Source organism: Vanellus vanellus (assembly GCF_965231255.1).
Source record: "Vanellus vanellus genome assembly, chromosome: Z".
NCBI lineage: Eukaryota > Metazoa > Chordata > Aves > Charadriiformes > Charadriidae > Vanellus > Vanellus vanellus.
This window is the reverse complement of record NC_138908.1, coordinates 47,952,958-47,973,155: the sequence shown is the minus strand read 5'-3', so window position 1 is coordinate 47,973,155 and position 20,198 is coordinate 47,952,958. Positions and strand designations below refer to the sequence as shown.

Here is a 20,198-nt window from a genome sequence, read left to right as displayed (position 1 = left end):
ATTTGAGTCAAACATTGTGATTTGCCATCTGCCCCTACATAACGTGCCTGCTTGTTGTTGTCTTTAAATAGTCACATTTCCCACAGGTTCTTATCCCAGCCAGCTTCAGAAATGCAGAAACAGGGTTTACTTATAAGCCTGTTGGGAGAAAAGTTAGCAGAAGATGTCATACGACAATAAAGCAAGTACTCAAAGACAGGCTAAATTACATTCTTTCCTGATAAATTACATTCTTTCCTTGCAAAGTACAACAAGGCAAAGAATTGTATATAAAAGTTTCTTTATGTCATGTAGTCCTCTTTCCCCTCTGACTTCTGACCCTTTGAATAATAGTGAATGCTGCACAGAGCACAAATCTGTGGAAACTAATCAAGTCTGTGCTCTGCATAGCCACAGGAACAGAGGAGAAAGCCGTTGAAAAATTGCTAGCATTTCTACACTTCAAAAGTTCAGGCTAAAGGTGAGGTGAACTAGAAATGTATATTATTTATAAGACAGGTTTGCATGGTGCTTTTTTGATTAATCAGAATAGACTATTGCAGCCTTTCTGCTCTGCTTGTGCACATTGAAAGCTAGTAGTACTCAAGTAATACTGTATTTTTGTTACATATAAAAGCTGTGTCAATACTGAAAATATGATTTTGTAGCATACGAACTATCATTTTCTAAGGTATAATTTGCAATTCTCTGTAAACTATAACCCAGGTGAATTATACTGTTGGGTAAAAAGCCCCAATACATTTATTAAATTTTCTTGTAAAGACATAATGTATCTTAATGCTGCCTCTGAAAGTTTTCAGTCTTGAGTCTATTTTGTTTCTAATGATCTTTATACCCAGAAAAACTCTCTTCCACAAACATTACAATATGATAGGAAGATACAGAGAGCTGTGGATTGTAAAATGTACATAGGCATTATCAATACTATATAGGGCAGGAGTTTACGTGGCTTGCCTACTGTTAGCTAGTTGGCAAGCATGTAATGTATGTGTGGGGAAATCCTTCAAAAAACTATTTTTCCCTTGCTAGAAAACAAACCTCTCTTTCCTTATTGACTTTAAAAAGAGCCAAGGTGACTAGCTGAGATGTGGTGCCTAGCTGATGTTATTGTTAATATCCCATTCTTACTTCCTTTCTTAACTCATTTTTTATATAAGTTGCTGCTTTGCTGCTGTGCTGTCTATCCCTTAAATTAAATCAGTGTCTGGGACAGCATTAGGGAGAAATACAGTATACTTTTGCCCTGTTGTTACTCCCACTGCTGCTAACTGTGCTGCTAACAGAAAGAACATACTGGATTACGTAGAACAATATATGAACTATTATGGCCATTCATAGATAGGTGATCTTGCCTACAGAGGTTTTTGGTTTTGTTTTTTTTTCCTCTTCTTAACCTTGAGGTTTTTTTAGCCTGGGCATTTTGTAGTCATCTATTTTTTTTTAAATATTTTCCAGAGATGAATTTTCAAATAGTGAAAAATGATTGGCAGTCATTATTTATTTATGTGGTGCAGCCTTGGTAATGGGAATACTCAAAATGAAATATTTTTAGTGGTATATTTCTGACACAACATCAATATCATTCCTTCATCCTGTAGTTTTAAACTAAATTGCTCTTAATGTAAGCACTTTACTATATAATCCCTTTGAGTTTTTAGCCAGTGCCACCATGCCTGTATGTGCAAAATTTATACATTTTAGTAAAATTTATTACAAAAACAGTAGCAAGGAGCTTTAAAACCCATCCTGCCTTTATTTCCTGATATCTGTGAAATTTTCAAACCCTTCCAGATTAATTCTCTGCCTGGCTTAGAGATGTGTGCATTTGTCATTTATACGGTCCTATTTGTGGTAAAGTTTCTCATTAGGCCCTCAGTTACTGCCCTGTTTTCCATATCAGAGTAATCTAAGATGTTCTGGGAAGTTATTTCTCTCTGTCAGAATATATGACCAATATCAAGGATCCTCCTACATCTCAGTTAAGATCTTTAAAGGATACAACTCCATTTGCTTTTTGTTTACTTTTGTGGTTCTACTTGGCAGGACATTGTTGACTTCTTTATCTTCTGTATTATTCATTTCCTACTTGTTATGGAGTGTGGGATTTTTTATAGCAAAACCTAACAGAAATAGATTTAAGGTATAGGAAGTATAACTAAATTTAGAAAAAAAAACAGAAACTCGCAGGCATCTGCAGTATCTGAAATCATATGTAGACAGAGGAACTGAGAATTTTTAATAACCAGACCTGCAACTTGTTGCTGAAATGAATGTTTTCCTGAAACTCTTATCTTACAGGTTTTTCAGTGGCCAGCTAGACTAGGTTAAGTCAAGAAGAGGAGAAAAACATGTAAGCTGTAGAGAGCCAGGGCTGATTCACTGCTTTTCATGATCCAAGACTGAGCCTCCTACTCATTCCACATCACAGTTAAATTTCCTAATCGGACATAAACTTTCCACTCCCAAATAAGCCATATTGGTTGCAATTTGTTTACAGGAAAAGGGAACTTGGTAGCTTTCCCAAATCTGTATTTTGATTTGTGATAAGCGTATTTGTTTTTTGCCGTGATAACCCTTAGTAGGCTTTAGTGTCCTGGTAAAATGGTGCTGTCGATGCTCTTCCTCTAATACTCTCTAAAAATAATGTCCTTGTCCTTTGCTACCTGCATACAAGATCTGAACCATTTTGGTGTGAATCGTGACCTCGTCTTGGCCATGTGATTGGCCTTTTGATCTCCACTGAAGTTTGTCAGCTTAGCTCTCACCGTTCATCTTCTGAAAAACACCCCAGCACGCCAGGAAACACAACACGAACGCTGACCAGCAGAGTTAAAGGGCTGCCGTGCGGATGCCTGCTCTGGCGAAATGTCGGTTCAGGACGTGTGCCCAGACGCCTGTCTGTCTGCAGTTTTCAAAGCAAAATCTCTTGCGAGAGGTAGCTGCCTCTTATGAGAACAGCAACACTGTTGAGAAATATGGTGAGTCCTTTAGGCACATTTTGTATACCCATGACCTCACCTGTGTTCTTTTTGACAGAGTACCTAAGTCTTTATAAAACCCCCACATATTAAGTGATAAGTACCAGCTTGCAGTGAACCTGTTTGCTGCCTAAGTTGTCCCACTAATGAGCCAGGGGTTGTGATATGTTCACGTTACACAGAAGGAAGCGCACAGCCGTTGCGTTAATGATTTTTAAGTTGCTGTTAGAAGCAGGCCAACCTTCTGATTTATCTACAAATCCATGGGATGTGTTAGGAAAAATATTTTCTATTCTGCCTTCTTATCTCAGTACTGCTATCCTCAGTTGATTGTAGCTTATAACATGCAGATATAAATTGAGGGCACTTACGAGATTTGATGCTTAGTCACTATTTTTTTTCTCACTCTGCCATTTTCTGGCACTTTGCATGAAAAGTCAAATTCATTTTTAAAAGGTGAGTGAAAGAAGATATCAGTTTTAATTTTTTTTCCAAAATAAAAACTCACCGAAATGGTGCTGAAAGCTGAGAATGGCTTAAAATTGCATCATTTCTAATGAAAGATGGAAGTTTTATGTGTAATTCAAAATATATCCTGTAACTGTGTTCGTTGACTGATGCTATGTTACATTACAGCAATACTAAATTCTGGTAGAAAGAAATTACATTTTACGGTGTATAAGAACAGCCATAGCTTGGATGTCTCTAGATTATATGACTGGAGTTATTTTAATGAAACAGCATATTCTAGCCTTCATTGCCAACTATCTCCTTCTCTCAGAAGAAGCAGCTAATAAATTATGTGAAGTATATAAAGCATAAGGAAGTGCCAATGTTTTTACTTAGGATCAGATTCAGTTGTTACTCTTCCTAAGGCTTCAGTATATGGTGTTCATAGTGGGCTTAGCTATACATGATAGATTTTCCACTAGATCTAGTTTCCTCCATCAGGAACTATACTTTTCTGCCAGACTTTTAGTCTGCCCTGGAGAAGAATCCATGCACAGCTGATTGCTGATAAACTTTTCTCTGTTAGAAGCTATTTTCCCAATACTGATCCTTCCTTACATTCCCTGAGTCTCCATACCTACTGTTAACGCATTAAAGAGCGTAAGAAAGTGGTATACATAAATTCATTGCCCAACAGTCGAGGCAACTACAAATAACCTTCAATCAAACATGCAAAGCCTCAAAAGTGAATCTGTAAGCCAATGAAAGTCTAGCCTTGCTACTCCTCTCCCTAAAGGGATGCAGCCCAGAATGTGCACCAGAAACCTAACCTCATTCCCCTCCTCAAAGGGTGTTTGCACTTGAGTCCTTGCATTTTTAGGTGCACACCTTTACTTTCACAGCACAAGTTGTTAAGCCAAAATGGGTGCGTAGAATGAGAATGCATAAAGAAAGTAGGAAAATTTGAACTGGCAGCTTCTGAGGAACATTCTTTGGCATAAGGCAGATGTGGTAAATTGCCTCCCAGTGTGCAGGATGCTAATGACGGTATATCATTGGTGAGTTATTCCTTTGTTTGTTCACTTCCAGTGTCTTGCAACAAGGTATAGGTCGAGACCTATCTCTTCCTAAAGTAACATATCATATATTAATACTTGCATTCTATATCAAATTATATTACACGCTATCCCCAGCTACTGGCAGCCCCTGTGGTATGTGCTCCTGGTGGCGAATGCTTCTGTAGCTGCTCCAGAAGGAACAAGGTCGCAGTGTTTTCACATTTGCTTGTTATTTTAGGTGCCTGTCAAAACTTTTTGAAAGAGCCCTTGCAAGAAATGGGAGAAATGAGCTTTCCATCTCAAGCAGTTACAGTATGACTTCATGAAACAAAGCTATTACTGTGGCCTGGGACACTCTCCTTGCTATATTTGAAAGGTTTGCCTCAGATGATGGAGATCTTCAAAGAATCATAGGAATTGTGTTGCCTGGAAGGTTAGAGGAAACCCAGACACAGTCACTGTTTATTTAGAGTCATGTGTATGGAAAAAAGTGGGTTTATTGTATAGACCAAGAAGCTTTGTAATTAAAAATGTTTTTTGAGGATTTACTGCTGCTTTAAGCAATATCACATGAAGCATGGGTGCAGACGCATCAGTCGTTGTTGTTTCTAAACAGACAGGATGAGATAATACTCTACTTCAGACACAACTTAAATTTTTCTGCCTCAGTATTTTTCTAGAGTAATAATGAATACTCCTAAAGTAACACATACACTGTTGTCAGAAGAGTCTAGACATTTTGTGATAGAATTCTTGCAAGACTATTTTAACTGCCTGCTAAAATATCTCCTATTAAAGGAGGGGGAAATCCATCAGCACAAACAGCTTATGTCATGAAATTGTGTAGACACAGTGTAATTTGTTCATCTTTTTCATAGATGTCTGAATTGTTTCATTTGGAAAGCTAATTCAACATGGTCAGGGACTTGGGCCATTGCTGTTCAAGCCACACCAACACGGCATCAGTGACTTGATGTGTGCAGATGCTCCCACTACATGGCCCAACGGGACTACTCATATGCCTTGCACTACTCACGCACTCGTTTGCAGAATGGGGGCTTTTATCTGCCCCTCAACATACTTAGGCGTTCAGACCACTGTGATTTCAATTTAATGAATGCTTCCACTTTCCCTTTAAATGCTGAAGAGAAACACATGCAGACAAAAATTAATTTCTACTGCCTAGATAAGAATACTGTAGACAACTCATTGTTCTTCGCAGAGGAAATGTTGAGGGCTTGTTTGTTTCTTTTTTGTTTGCTTTAACAATACGTGAAGATAATTCTTTTATTATTATTCAAAGTATTATTATAATTTTATTTTTACAGTCCTCTCGTGCCCTCTTCAGTGTTCATTTACCAGTTTTTCATCCAGTGATTAATAAAATGATCTTTGAACTGTATGAAATTCAAGAATACTCCGAAGTTCAATATTCATGGACATTTCTGCCTATCCTTTCCATATGACACACTAAGCTAATGTAATCCTCCTACAGTATTCAAGAAATTGCCAAATAAGCATTTCATTAAATAGATCAGTAAGTCTTCTTGGTTAAAACCATAGATTTAGGCATAAATCCTTCTCATGGAGTGAGATTCTGCATGGAGTGACAGGATGGTTTGATAGTAGCAGAACCTCAGTTTTCCTGAACCACATAGAAGTCTGAGATAGTCATTTATTGCTCCAAATTAGAATAAGAAATGGTTTCTTTAGTTTTCTTTGAAAAAGAAATAGTAAAACTTCGAACCTTTAGAAATCTTTAGAATGTGTTTTAATTTTTCATTTTAATGATTGTTTTTATATTTTTCTTCATTGTTCTAATTTGTGGTTATTTTGGTTTTGTTTTACAATACACCAGTGAAAGTAGCACATTTTATGACAATTACTACATTCTGACTTTACATAAGGAATATAAAACCTCAGAAATACTGCTTTATTCATGACCTTACTGGTCATGTACCATGATATATTAAAAAATCAAAACTATTTAATCACAGCATTTAGTGTGAAACAATACCTTAAAATTTTGCTGATGTTGAATTCTAAGTAACAATGTTTCCACTTTTTAAAATTTTTGCAGAAAAAAACCCACATGAATTAAATAATGCAATATAGAAAAAAACCATCTTAATAGGAGACAAAGATCTAGGGTTGATTTTTTATTTCAATTATGTAATTGGTTTACAACGCATGCTACAAAAAGGGAAAAGGTTTTTCTAGGTAGTATAATGAGAGTCTGGGCTTTGTATAAGAGTGTCATACTTCACAAAAAAAGTAGTTACTAACTTGACTTGTAGGGTTCCCTTTCTGCCAGTTTTTGTCTATTTAGAAACAGGTTGCCAATACAACATATGCTTTAGCATGCTTAGTAATACGCTTCTTGCTATGCAATATGTATTTTATGATTTCGTGGCAGATTTTTTTTAATGAAGCTAAGCTCTAGAACGCCACTACCTGACGCTGTCTCATATGTGCATTCTTAAAATGTCTGCTTCACCACAGAATAATATTGGTGTTTGTGCAGCTTTTTTCCAGCATGAGCTCTCATAGTGTACCATAAGTACTGATTAATTAACATTTTTGTGCAGAAGGGCATCACACTGGGAAGTTTGATCCTGGGAAGGATTGAAGGGCCACAGAGATGATAAACTTTGAGTGTCACTGAGCTGATTCCAGAAGCTGCCTTTGCTACTGCTGCTAAATGCAAGTTATTCTGCTTTCGAATTCTGCAAGTGTGCCATGAGGTGCCTTGCAAAAATGAATGGCTTTTAAAGAATAATGGTTAGAAACGAACAAGTGTTCTTTTAATTTATCTTCATCTTTGTTTCTTCAATGAAGAGGAGAAACAAATCTAGGAGGTGGGGAGAGCTAGTGGAGATGAAGTTGCATGCCTCTATGAAGAGAAATTTCAGAAAACGAGTGTGATGAAGTTTGCAGTACAGAGCCATAGACGTTGGCTACAGGGCTGGATCTCGAGCTTTCCGTGTTCTTCTTCATCTTTTCAATCTGTTCTAGATATAACATTTAATTTTATAATTTGTTTTCTAAACATCCAGGTGAGTCTTTCTATAATATTAATTGTTCAGAATAGGAGTCTATGACATATTTCTTGTGGGATGCTCATGCCCGGTAACACCCTCTTGAAACACTGAGCATCAGGAAGGAATTCATTCTTACTAGCACTTCCTTTAAATAAATCTCTTGATTATGTACTTGTAACTATTTGTTTTGTCATGTAGGACAGTAAATTCAGCTTTGTGCGTAATCCAATTTAACAGTACTTATAATAAGCCTAACGTAGTTGCAGATCGAAATAGATACCTTCCCATGACTTTGTTCACTTCTCAGCCAGAATAAATCTCTGGAAAGAATTCAAAAATACAGGCAATTCAAACTCATTCATCTTATATGCATTGTTGCTTAAGCTGAAATATATGTGGAAGGAAGGACAAACACAATGTGTTTGCAATTACTTGCTATTAGAAATGCTAAGGAAATTATTTTAGTTCAGTTTTCCATGTGCTAGAGACGCTGTAGTCATGGTGGCCTAAGAAATGAAGCTCTGTAGGAAAAAAGCAATAGATTTAATGAAATTACTAATTTTTTTTTTCTTTGGATGAACACAGTTCCCTGATGAGATGAAAGGATTATAAGTTTGAGGACTTATCATCTAATTTTTCTGAAACGTTGTACATCTGCATGAAAAATATAACACCTTAGTTTTTCATTAGTCTGTGGCTTTTTCCTTTGTCAATCTGTTTTGATCTATAGCTAATACGCAACCAGTTCATTTAGAGATAATTATTGCTAACATTCAGAATTCATGCATTCAAGCATGAACTGATTTTTTAGCAAAAGACAACACGGCAATATTCTGGGGGCAAGGTTGGAGGGGTGGTGGTGCAGATTGTCAATCTGCATTGATTGTCAATCAATGAAACAATATGTCACGTTGAATGTCTACTCTAAAAATGAATGTTAAAACATCACTTATACACGTGTGATTTCAACAAACAAGTAAACAGAAGTTTGGCCATGGGAACCAAAGTTGGAAAATATTTGTTTGGTTTACAATCATTCTGATTAAAAGTCTCTGTCTGAAGTGTAATTTCAACGTGTTACTGAGGAGATGGCTGAGAAATATCACAATTTTAAGCGTAGTTTATTACTGAAGAATTTTCAGTTGGTTCATAGGTGTAGCCTTTACTTGTACAGAAACTTTCAAGAAACCAAAGGTAGTGACTTACTATTTGAGATGCATTTGATCAATTCGATGCTTGTCGTTTGATGAACAATAGTGCCCCTGGTGAATATTCGATTTCACTTCTCAGTGGCCATTTCTCAGCTAGGCAGTCAGCTTGTCTGATACAGTATTAGTCATGGGAATTCACTGAGAGTGGATAACACCGTTGCATTGACAGTAATCCTCCTTAATTTCAGCATTCAGAGAGAAAATACCACTACATTAGCTGTTAGTAACTGTGGATAATAATAGATACATATCTAATTATGCAGTTAAAAGTGAAAACATCTGATAAACTATATTTAGCTTCGCAAGCATAATATAATCTCCAAAATAAAGGTAAAAGATAATGTTTAAATCCCAAAATCCAATATCCTCTTCTGTTCATAAATAAAAGATGTCAGAACAATAATTTCAACCAATATTGAATTCTAACACAATGGGGTAATGCTAGAAAGCATATGGGTTATAGTCTGAAAAATAATACGCAAAGCTGCTTATCTCTTGCCTCAGAATTTGAAGTGTTTCCCTCTGCAGGAATTCCATCTTGATCACTCCAGATCAGGAGGGGTTTCTTGCAGATATCTGCAGTACCAGTGTGGAGAAGCAAACTAAGAAAGTTGCACTGAGAGTCTGGTATTCTTACAGGAACACAAACAATGTCAAAATGTATTTTTAGCTCTTAAAAATGTCACTAATAATCTTCATTAGGCAATAATGTCAGAAGCCTGTGTTTATCCTAGGTAAATCTTGCATAATCCCCAAGGTATTGTGCATGTTGCAAACCATGGAAATGGCATTGAAAGTCTCCTAATGTCTGGTTCCAAACTGCCTCCACAGAAAGAAGAGTAGGGCAACCTCAGGCATTTAAGTTAGGAACTGAGGCAAAAACAGGGAGGCAAAAAGAGGCTTAGAGAAGTGAAGAAAATCAGATGGTACGGATAAGGATTCATTATTAAGGATGAATGTTCTGAATAATTTCAGCTGTGAACAGATTTCAGTGCCATCTGAGACCGACAGTAACATTTCTGCCTCTAAATAAAAAATGTGGAAGTGCATTTACTTCTAGCTCCAGCAGAAGAAATTGCTGCAGATAGGCTGATATTGCATTGCTAGCAATGATTTTTTTTCTTTCTAACCTAGGATATTTATTTAGCTTTAAAGACTATTTTTTCCCCTGCAGAAAAGAACTCCTGCATTATTAGGCTTCATGCTTTAAAAATAAATGCATCGGGTTTTATTTATAGCAGAGCATTGGGGGTACTTTTTATGTTGTTCTTATTAGAATTTCTTCAGTGTATGCTGTCAGCATAAAAGTACGTACATCTGTGTTTCAAGGAAACACATGGCACGTGGTACCCCGTAGTAACCCTGTGACTTCATACAAAGATCAGAGGGAAAAAAATAATTCTTCTTCTCACTGGAATGGTGAGATGACTTATAAAAGGCTGTACAAAACTTACCATCCAAAAGAGTTAGTGTTTGCTCTTCTCCTTTTACATCTACATCTATTAAAATTGTAAGCCACTTGTTATGACATGAGTGTAATTTTGTTCAAAATGTTTAGACAAATAATTTCATTTTGAGAAGAAAAATGTCAGATACAAAATATAAACCATTCAAATATATTTTTCCTCCACACAAGGAGCTATTCCCACGTAGCTGAACTAACGCGTGCCAACAACAGTTTTCATGAAGCTCAAAAAAAACCCCCCAAAATACTGAGAAAACTTATGTAGGATCCCACTTAGCTTAACCAATATTTAGACCTAAGAGATTATTAGATGGCCATATAAAGAAGTATATTGCTCAAGTGCATTCTTCACTGACTACCACCAGTACAACATGGCCGATTTTGGCTGGGAGGAAGCCCTGTACCAGGGATTGTTGTACAGTACAACTTTTCATTTTGGAATTGTACTATAATTCTGTGGAGCCTACTTATGTCACTCCCTTTCTTATTCTTTTTCTTACCTTTATATTACAAGACTGTTTAATCTTTTTTGTCATTTATCTGATGGTGGTGGGGAAATATTGGACTTTGAGTTTCATTTTTTAGTGAGGGAAGTAGAGAGTAGAGCCTTTTTTACAGCTGTCTTCACATAAGAAGATGTTCCACTGTAATTTGGGCATTAAGTCCTGTAGCTCCATAAAAGGAAAACAGAGCAAAATAAGTGTGCAGAGAGAATAGAAAACATAACCACAGAGAACTCTTGAGATGGATATCGGACAGCTCTATGGGCCTTTTACTTACTACTTTGTCATACTGTAGATAGTTCTAAGTAGTACCTAAATTTTTCACTGAGCAGAGCTGTGAAACCACAGAGAGACACAATACAAAGATTTTCAGAACAGACAGTAAAATGTTATCTGTAGCTGGAATAAAACAGAAACGTTCACAGTTGCAGAAATAAACTTGTTTTGCTCTATTGGGTCAATACTCATCGTTTACTTTTTTCTTCTTGCAAATTCAGATTCAAGTTATGACAGCAATACAAAAAAAAGAGAAGCAGATATCTTTAAAAATCTAATTATCAGTAAGGCATCTATTGTAGAAATGACAAGACTGTCACATTATTAAAAGGAAATCTATGTATAGTGTTGAAGTATAAGCAGCTTAATGCAAAAGATACGTTGACGGCACGTAATGGAAAAACGTGAACAGCTAAAGATACTCAGCTTTAAGTACTAAAGCATGGATTTCTCTAGGATGCTGTTACTGTTCTCCCAGGCTGCTTTGTCTTCCAGACCTCAGTGTTGCTTTCCGACTCACTCTGCAGCGTTCTTTCCTAACCACCAGGGAATGCACGTGATGCTTGAGATGCATTGGAGCTGCCTTGCTCAGGCTGGCAGAGAGCTGTGGTGATGGAAGTTGGCTAAATGCTGCAAGGTGCCCCGAGGAAAAGAATTTATCCACAGCCTTTCTTTTTAAACAGGCTCCTGCCATATTTCTATCCCACCACTCCCATGCAAACAGTGTCCAATGGATAGGAGTTGCAGTGGGGTTTCCATTTGTGGTTGTGCTCATGTGTGAAACATCCACCTAAATAATTATGGTAGCCCTGATGTCTGCCCACTGTACCATTAAAATCTGAAAGTGACTTGTACTTTTCTTAGCGATAAGCACAGAGTCTCAGCAACACCCAAGTGTCATGCCAGGATAGCTGATAACTGTGACTGCCTTCTGTTCACTGGTGTCAACTTGTAAATCTTTTCGTTGCGCAGAGATCTCTTTATCCTTTATGTAGACTCCAGCAACAGAATGTGTGGGCAGTGCAATGTTCCCTGACTTCAGAAGTTAGTATCTGGGTTCTAGTTTCAGCCAATATCAGTAAGATGTCACTAATCAAAGTGAAAAGTTAAGTTTCTCAAAGGCTGTCAAGAAAACTTGTGTCTACTGGTTCAGCTTTCTCTCTCTTATATACCCTGTTCACGTCTAACGGAAGTTCTTACTCCTCCCAGGAATATTCCTTCCCACATGTTAGCCGTGAACAAAAGTAGCAGTAACCTACTTTGCACTGATTTTGCTTTAAACAGTAAACCTAATGAGGTCCTATCCTTCTGTGGGTGTGAATGCTAGCAGTCATTACAGTGGGACTCTGGGGTCATTCTTACTACTGTACTCGTAAATTATGTGGCCTCTCCCTACTCTTTCAAGGTGCAGAGGCAAATGTACCATGGCATGCTTCCCTGGGAGAAAGCAGTAAAGAGCCTTGTTCTGTAGGTAGGGTTTTGTTATAAATAATCTGTATTATTGCAGTCCAGAACGGCCAAGAGACGTTTCCCCCAGCCCTACCTTGGAGCTGGTTGTCCAGGCTTTGGGACAGTCCAGAATCCTCTGATTCCTTTGGCTTCATAAATGAGCATCTGCTCTGAATGGCACCAGCAGAAGTCTGGGTTTGGGTCAGCTTCTCCATTTCACTGAGGAACTAACCAATAATAAGTGTTTGTCTTGACGATTTTTTTCTTAACATAATGAAATAATCCTTTATAAAATAGATTTTGTGCCAAAATACTATCTTCTATCCATCCTTTTGATCATCCATGTATTCTGTCAAACTCATGGGCAGTTTTTGTAATCACGGAAATAAAGTTCACATTTCATGGGCCTCAATGTCTGAAGGACCTTAAGTAAACACCTAACTATATCCTGAAATCTGAATCTTCCTTTTTTTTTTTTTCCCCCCAATGAATTTTTACGTACCTTCTGTTTTTCAGAGTAACTCAGGTGTTTCAAGAGGCTCAAGGGTGACACTGCTTAAGTCAGCCTTTTAGACATAGCAGTCTATCTCCAAAGGAAAGAAAGTTAAACATATCAATTATTAAATGCTTTCAGATAGATTCTTCTTAAAAAATTTAAAGGAAATGTAGGCGGTCTAGACCCGACGAAATAAGAAATGGCCTTCAAACAAAATGCTAGCTGAACTAGAAACAGACTAGAAATAGAGAGAAAATTTTCCTTATATGAAGGAAGTTCAAAGGAGAGAGTTGATTTCTTCACACCTTGCTAGAACAAATTGTATTTCTAGATAGCTGCAGATAATCTATATGGACAAAGTCTATATAAATGTCTATCAAAGACATCTGTTAAACAAATGAAGTGAATCATTCTTGTGGAATAAGACTGTGGTTAAATCTACCTTCCAAAGTCCTCTTAGCCGCCTTTCTCAATGTAAAAATTGAGGTCATAAAATCAATCAGTGCAGTGCTTTTCCCTTCTAATTTTGTGTTTGTGTGATGTTTCTCTGGCAGTGTTATTAGATATTCTGCAGGCTGTCTAAGCCCCAGAGATCAGGAAAGGAAGACAACAGAAGTACTCTGAGATTTCAGTTTCATGTTAGTGTTCCTAAATTATTTTATTCCCTTCTATTTAGGCACAAAAAAAAAAAAGAAAAAGAAAAAACCTAAGTAGACTCCAAACAGAATTCTATTAAATTATGATGCAAATTCATTTTCTGTTACTAAGCACAAATGAAAATAGAAAAAGGGCTGAGCCTACTCGCATTTCTTTGTTCTCCATTTGTGTGCGATGTGCCAGAAGTAGGCTGGGTTTTTAACAAAGAATAAGACAACATTCCTATTATATCTTTCAGATGGCCAACACAAAGGAAATGATGGAGTGGTGAGGCTTACATACAACTTGCTGTTTTCCCTTTTTAAAAATTTCATTTGATCCACTTATCTTGACAAGTCTTGCTTGAAAGCAAGGATATAAATGCACAAAAGAGAGAGAAAATGGCTTGATAATTACACATTTGGAGCTGAAATATTCAATGATACGGTATGGATTCAAGATACTGTAAATTCTAAGTGGTAGAATCACAGTGATCCAATTTGCTCAAATACAGTTTTGTTGTACACATTTTCATTGCACAATGTCAGACACCTTTCAGATGTCAGTCTGTTACCTGCTTAGTTTCCCCTTTACCTGTACTGTATTTATATTAGTCACTTTCCTGGCCATTGATTTGTAGAACAAGAATGTTTTTCTAGAAAAAAGCAATTGAATAGATTAATCCAAAGGAGCTTTTCTCATTCTTGCATATGAAAATACTAATTAATACTTTACAGTCATATCCAGTAAATGCTGGCATCTCCAGTGGGTTGGAAAATCCTGCCACTCACTTTGTGAATTTGGGAGGGGAGGAGTCTAATGGGGAAAATCCGATTTAGAAAGCTTACACATTCAATGTGCAACTGAGCCTTAAAGAGTCAAAGGGAATAAAAGTGCCTGTGGACTTCTCATGGAGATGTTAAATGACAGAGAATCTGTACACCAGATTTTCATTCTTTGAAAAGCCCTGCCTACACAATTAGTACTATTCTTGCTTTTCGAAGAACTGTTAGTGCATGCTTTATCCACATGAATGCACGTATCAAAAAATTAAACTTCCTGGGAGCATTTATGATTTGTTTCAATGGATATATATCTCCATAGACCATATATCTCAAACTACATATGTAGAGAGCAAACTCTCTCTGAACTTTTCTAGTTGTTGCTTCTGTTGAACTTGTAAAGCATATGCACAATAAATTCCTTCCTTCCGTTGTGAGGGCTTACAGGGCTAGATTTGTATGAATAAAGTTAGTTTTATGCTAATGCAACTCCAGTGTTGCTGTAGAACTACCAATCGAATGGAAACAGCGAATAAGGAATGTCTGGACGATGCTTTTAGTCATATGATTTAGTTTTAGGTAGTCCTGCGAGGAGCAGGGAGTTGGACTCAATGATCCTTATGGGCCCTTTCCAGCTTGAGATGTTCTATGATTCGATAATTCTATGAATATACCAATGTGATGTACAGAATTATGTAGGAGAAGGGAACATTTTTCTTGGTCCAGGCACGCTTGTTAGTTCTTACAAGTAACTAACTCCTGTGTCTCTGTTTCACTTCACCATGTCAACACTGAACTTGGAGGAAGGAGCTCAGGAGAACCTGTAGGATAGTGCAGCGGTTTGGGGTTGTCCTGTGTCATCCCACACACTCAGTGCTGTGTGATACACTTATTGTTGTGTAGCTATGCAGTTTGTGCATACACGCACACACATGCATGCACATAAATACCTTTAACATCGAACGAGATACCATGAAGTCTTAAGAAGGTTTGCCCTGCTAAAGTAGCAGTGCTTTCGTCTTACTGTAAGTCAGGTAATCATTAGTCTCAAGACTTAGAAAAGCTTTCAAGTCCTGTAACACAGAGCTACAAGGGATCTTCAGCTGGCTTACCCATCTGACAGTGCCAATGCAACTGCAGTACGTTTGGATGGCCAATGATTCAGACACCGAGGAAGGCAAAATACTCTATTAAATAAAAGAGTTACAGACTTCTGATAGCAGAGGAACAGACTCAGTGACCCAAAAGGTCCCTTCTGGTTTGGTGCAATATACTCCTATTGTCAAGTCAGAAATCCCTTTCTGTAGCACATCCTGCCAGCAGCTCTCTTTGTGAAGTGGGAAAGAAATATGAAGGTTTCTGCAAATGGTAGCTATGGTAATATGGCACGGAAAAGGAAGCATTCTCTCAAGTAGTGAAGTAGAAAGCTGCTTTAGGTTTTATGGGTCACAGTCTTAAAGTCCACCCGGGTAGCAGCAGGAGACTCCTGGAGATCACAGAACAAACACAGTATATGCTGTCTCCCAGAGACATAGTGCCAGCAAGAAGTATTCCCATATGCTGCACTGTTTTAAGCTTCTCAGTAGATGCAGTCTGTATTGCCTCCTCTGATCTGAAGAAGTTTTTAAAAGCCACAATTCTACTATCAAGTTTGGATGTGAATATTCACACGTTAGCATGTTTCTTTCAAACCCTTATACACAAATTATTTTAGTTCTAATTTATATTCTGTTAATAATGACAGATTTTACAATATGTTTATTTTTAACAAGTCAGTGCTATGATAATTGTTCAGGTGTTTGACCATGGAGCATGAGGCCTTACACATAGAAGTGGTGTTATGTTGTGCAACGTGATGTCTGTAAATCATAACTCCCAAAATGAAGTATAGTGCACAAACATTAGAAGCTTTATTATTACCATGCTTCAATCAACATTTTTACCATGTTGATTCCTGAAATTAAGACAGATTTCACAAGCTGCTGAAAGGGACCTGGGCCAACTGAAAATGTGCTTTCCTTCCAAACTGCAAATACAGAGGGATAGAATTATAGAACCGTAGAATGGTTTAGGTTGGAAAGGACCTTGCAGATCATCGAGTTCCAACCCCCCTGCCATAGGCAGGGACACCTCCCAATGTATAATTACAGATGCGCTGAACCATGTTGCTCCTTCTAAGTCTTTTCTAATGCCTATTGAAATCAAAGGGAGTACTCCCCCAGCTTCAATAAGCCTTAGGTTTGGCCTTTGGTTATCTTCTTTTTGATTGTCTTCTGAAACCATACAATCAGCTGTGGGATGTAGGCCAAGTTGCTGTAAATTTTTCTTAATTGCGTTAAGAAAAAGAAAAACGTTTTTTCTGCAGATCTTCCTTTTCACTAGATATCTCATAATAAGTAACAAATTATCTCTGCTTTTGCACTGTTTTATTTGGATGCCATTTTTAGTTGAAATTAACCTTTTCAAATGTTTTTCATGCTATAAGTTAAGATAATAAACATATGCTGCACGATATTTAATATAAAGACATATCTGTGTATAAGTAATTTTCTTTACAGTTTTTTCCCCCTGTTTTACGAAGTTCAGGCTTTTCTATGTTGTTCACTCAAAGTTATTAAATTTCACAGTAAGGTTTTTTAGGTAGCTCCACAACAACCTACTCTTTGTCCAAATCATTGCGAATTAGTATCCTCAGGACTCTGTTCTGGAGGGTGCTGCTGATACAGAAGGGCTGAATGAGTTCGGTGGGAGCTTGGACAATGTTCACTAAACAGAAGCCACCTTTAGGTTTGCTTAGGACTTACAAACCACCTCAAATCCCAGAAGCTTTAAATGTCTGCGTGCTGGGACACCATCACCCCACAATATTCTATTTGTGCATTTGCCCTATTATCCACTTCTATAGTGTCCTGGTTTGAGGTAAAACAGGACCAATTTTGTTCAGTAACTTTACTTCTTAGCTGGGCCTCTTCCAAGTACTGAAATTAACTGCATATTGTGCAGACACTGTTCACTCTCTCAGAGTGATAAGACCAATGTTTATAGCTGATGCCCAGGCATGGGATGCAGAGAGGCTCCTGCTTATACTTATTGCTGTAACCCCCAAGGCCAACCAACTTTGTTATTTGCCACGTTGGAGGGTCGGAAGCGGAAAAGCATAGTGGGGTCCCACCTGCAGGGAGGAGTGGACAGGACAGGTGACCCAAAACTGACCAACAGGGTATTCCATTCCATCTGCCTCATGCTCAGTATAAAAGCTGAGGGATCAAAGGGTCACTCTCTCTTTCTTCAATGGCCGATGTCTGGGGAGGACTCTGTTTGCCTGTGATCCCAATCCTGAATGCAGATCTGGAATCCAGTTCCCATCCTTCACTGAGTCCAGCCTGGGACTACCCCAGTGCCAGGCAGTGACGTGATTGTCATCCTGGGAGGTTGATAGGGTTTTGTATGTATTTTATTATTTCTTTTTATTTTATTATTAATATTTCATTAAAGTCGTTTAGTGCCTTCTAAGCTCATAAGTCTTTTTCCCTCCTTTGCCTCTCTCTTTGAAGAGGGGTAGAGGGGAGCATCTGTCGGTCCCATCTGGGGTCCCCCAGGTCCCCAGTAGCTGATTTGGCCTAAACCATGACACATAGGCACTGCCTTTAGTAAAGGTTGGAGGCAGGATACTGTGGTCAGACTGTCTTTTTGTTCTAATGTTCTTCACATCTGTACGCACATCAATGTGGTCTCCACACAACCTGTAATGCCAATCTGTGATTTTGTAGAAAAATCCCACTCTTGAGTTGACATCCTTCAAATTTGACACACTCTGTATCACAGCAATCTCAGTGTTGTAAAGTTTGTAGAGCCCACCAAGCAGCAATAGTGCAGAAAGTAAAAGAATGCTTAGAAATTTTCTCAGCAAGTACAGCATCACCCTTGTTCTAAATTGATTTCTCTGATGAAAGTATTCCTAAAATGGTACAACCTTATTTTCTGTCTGATAGATTTAAATCTTACTTGGCTATCAAGGTGATGATTAGAACTTTTTCTCAAACTATGATAAGTTCTTCTCAAACTTGGTTATTGAACAACATTTTAGGCAAACAGTTCAACCACTTGCCTGTTAGATATATTCCTTTCTTAATGAGAAATTGTTTTACATTTATTTTAATAAGTTCCTGATCACAAGAAGGCAGTTAAAGGAAAAGTTAGGGTACATAAATCATGTAACAAAGTCTCATTATGATGCAGCGAGGAAAAACCTATTTAAGAAGTATCCATCCTCCTAAGCCTACCTGCCTGTTATAGCTATCACACACATGGCAGAAATTTCTTAAGCTTGCTGTTATGCAACTTGCAAATAAAATGTAATGACAGTGACCACTGCAGCTCTTTAGAGCTTTACTGTAATACTGACATCTGAGATATTTTTACTACTACACAGTGTTGTTTAGTCTGTTGGTATGGGGACCGCAGTTTCCCACTGTTTGTGGTCTGTAATGTAATTGTAACCTACAGTTCAAGGAGTTGGAAAATATTTAATTCTACCTGTAGGCTTTCAAGCTTCCTTTATTTTTGTTCTTTTGAATCAGCATACTGCTTGGTGGTTGTTTTTTTTTTTTGTTGTTTAAATATTGATATGGCTAGATGTTTCTAGACCTTTTAAAGGCACGTTTGTACAGCAGTCAAGGCTGTATATCCTGAAATGTTCATTTATAAAGGTTATCGTATCATGGCTAAGAACAGCCTCTTCTATGTGAGTCCCAGGGTCCACCCACACCATTTGCCTGTCTCTGACATCGGCCGTTAGGGAAGGCTGAGAACAGGACAACCATACAGTGAGACTTATTAAGGACACTCTCCAGCCTCCAGCATTTTGGCACAAAGTCATTCAGACCTAGATTTGGTCTCTCTGTATTTAGCAGATGTAGATGGACTTATTCTTTCTCCCATGAATTTGTTAATTTTTTTCTGATATTCCAGTGACTTCTATGTATCTGTGATGTCCTGGGATGAAGCGTTCCATACTAAGTACAGGCTGTGCAGAGGAGCAGGTTTTTTGTTTATTTTGTTCCAACTAGTTTTCTTTAATGTCTCTTAGTTCTTGTAAAGAAAAAAAAAAATCTGAACAATTGTTTCCAGTTCACTTTTGCTATTCCATTGGCAATTCTATGTCTTTCTATCATAGCTGTTCTGCTTATCTCTTTCCCAGGGCAATGACTCCTTGTCAGCTTAATTATTCCCATTTATACTCACAATTATCAATGTCACCTTCCTCAGAACTTTATGTACTCTTTTCAGATGAAGAATCAAACCCTACACAATATTGAAGATGAAATGCACAATGGATTTATATAGTAGAAAATATCATTATGCTGTTAAGCTTTTTCCGTTCCTAATAAATCCTAGCATCTGATTTGTCTTTTTTATCTCTGCTGAGTTCTGAGACGACATTTTCATGGAACTATCTATTAAAGTCCTGAAATCTCATTTTTAAGTAGTAAAAGCCACTTCAGAGACTATCATTAGGTATATAAAATTAGGATTGGGGTTTATTTGTATGCATTACCTTTGTCTGCATGAAAGTTCATCATTTTTTCTGTAATTCAGTCTTGAAAGGCCTTTCTGCCTTTCTTCATGTTAAGGCATCATCTTTAATTTTGTTGCCTGATAACAAATAGTAGTAAACTTTGTCATTCACTATTTTTTACTTTCCTAGGGCATTCATAAATCTGATGAATAGCATGAGATCAAAAACACACTGCAGAATATTGCTGACCTTTCCCTAGTGCAAAAACTTGCCCTTCAACTCAGTTCTTTGCTTCCAGTAGTGTTTAACTGATAGTTTTCCATTTAAGCTTTCCT

At 37.5% G+C, this 20,198-nt stretch overlaps 1 protein-coding gene across 1 annotated transcript in view; it reads left to right on the top strand.

Annotated features, from left to right (window-relative positions):
- TRPM3 (transient receptor potential cation channel subfamily M member 3) overlaps positions 1–20,198 on the top strand; it is a gene marked incomplete at both ends in the record, with an annotated part of 425,131 nt that overhangs the window by 96,663 nt on the left and 308,270 nt on the right. The window lies entirely within an intron of this gene.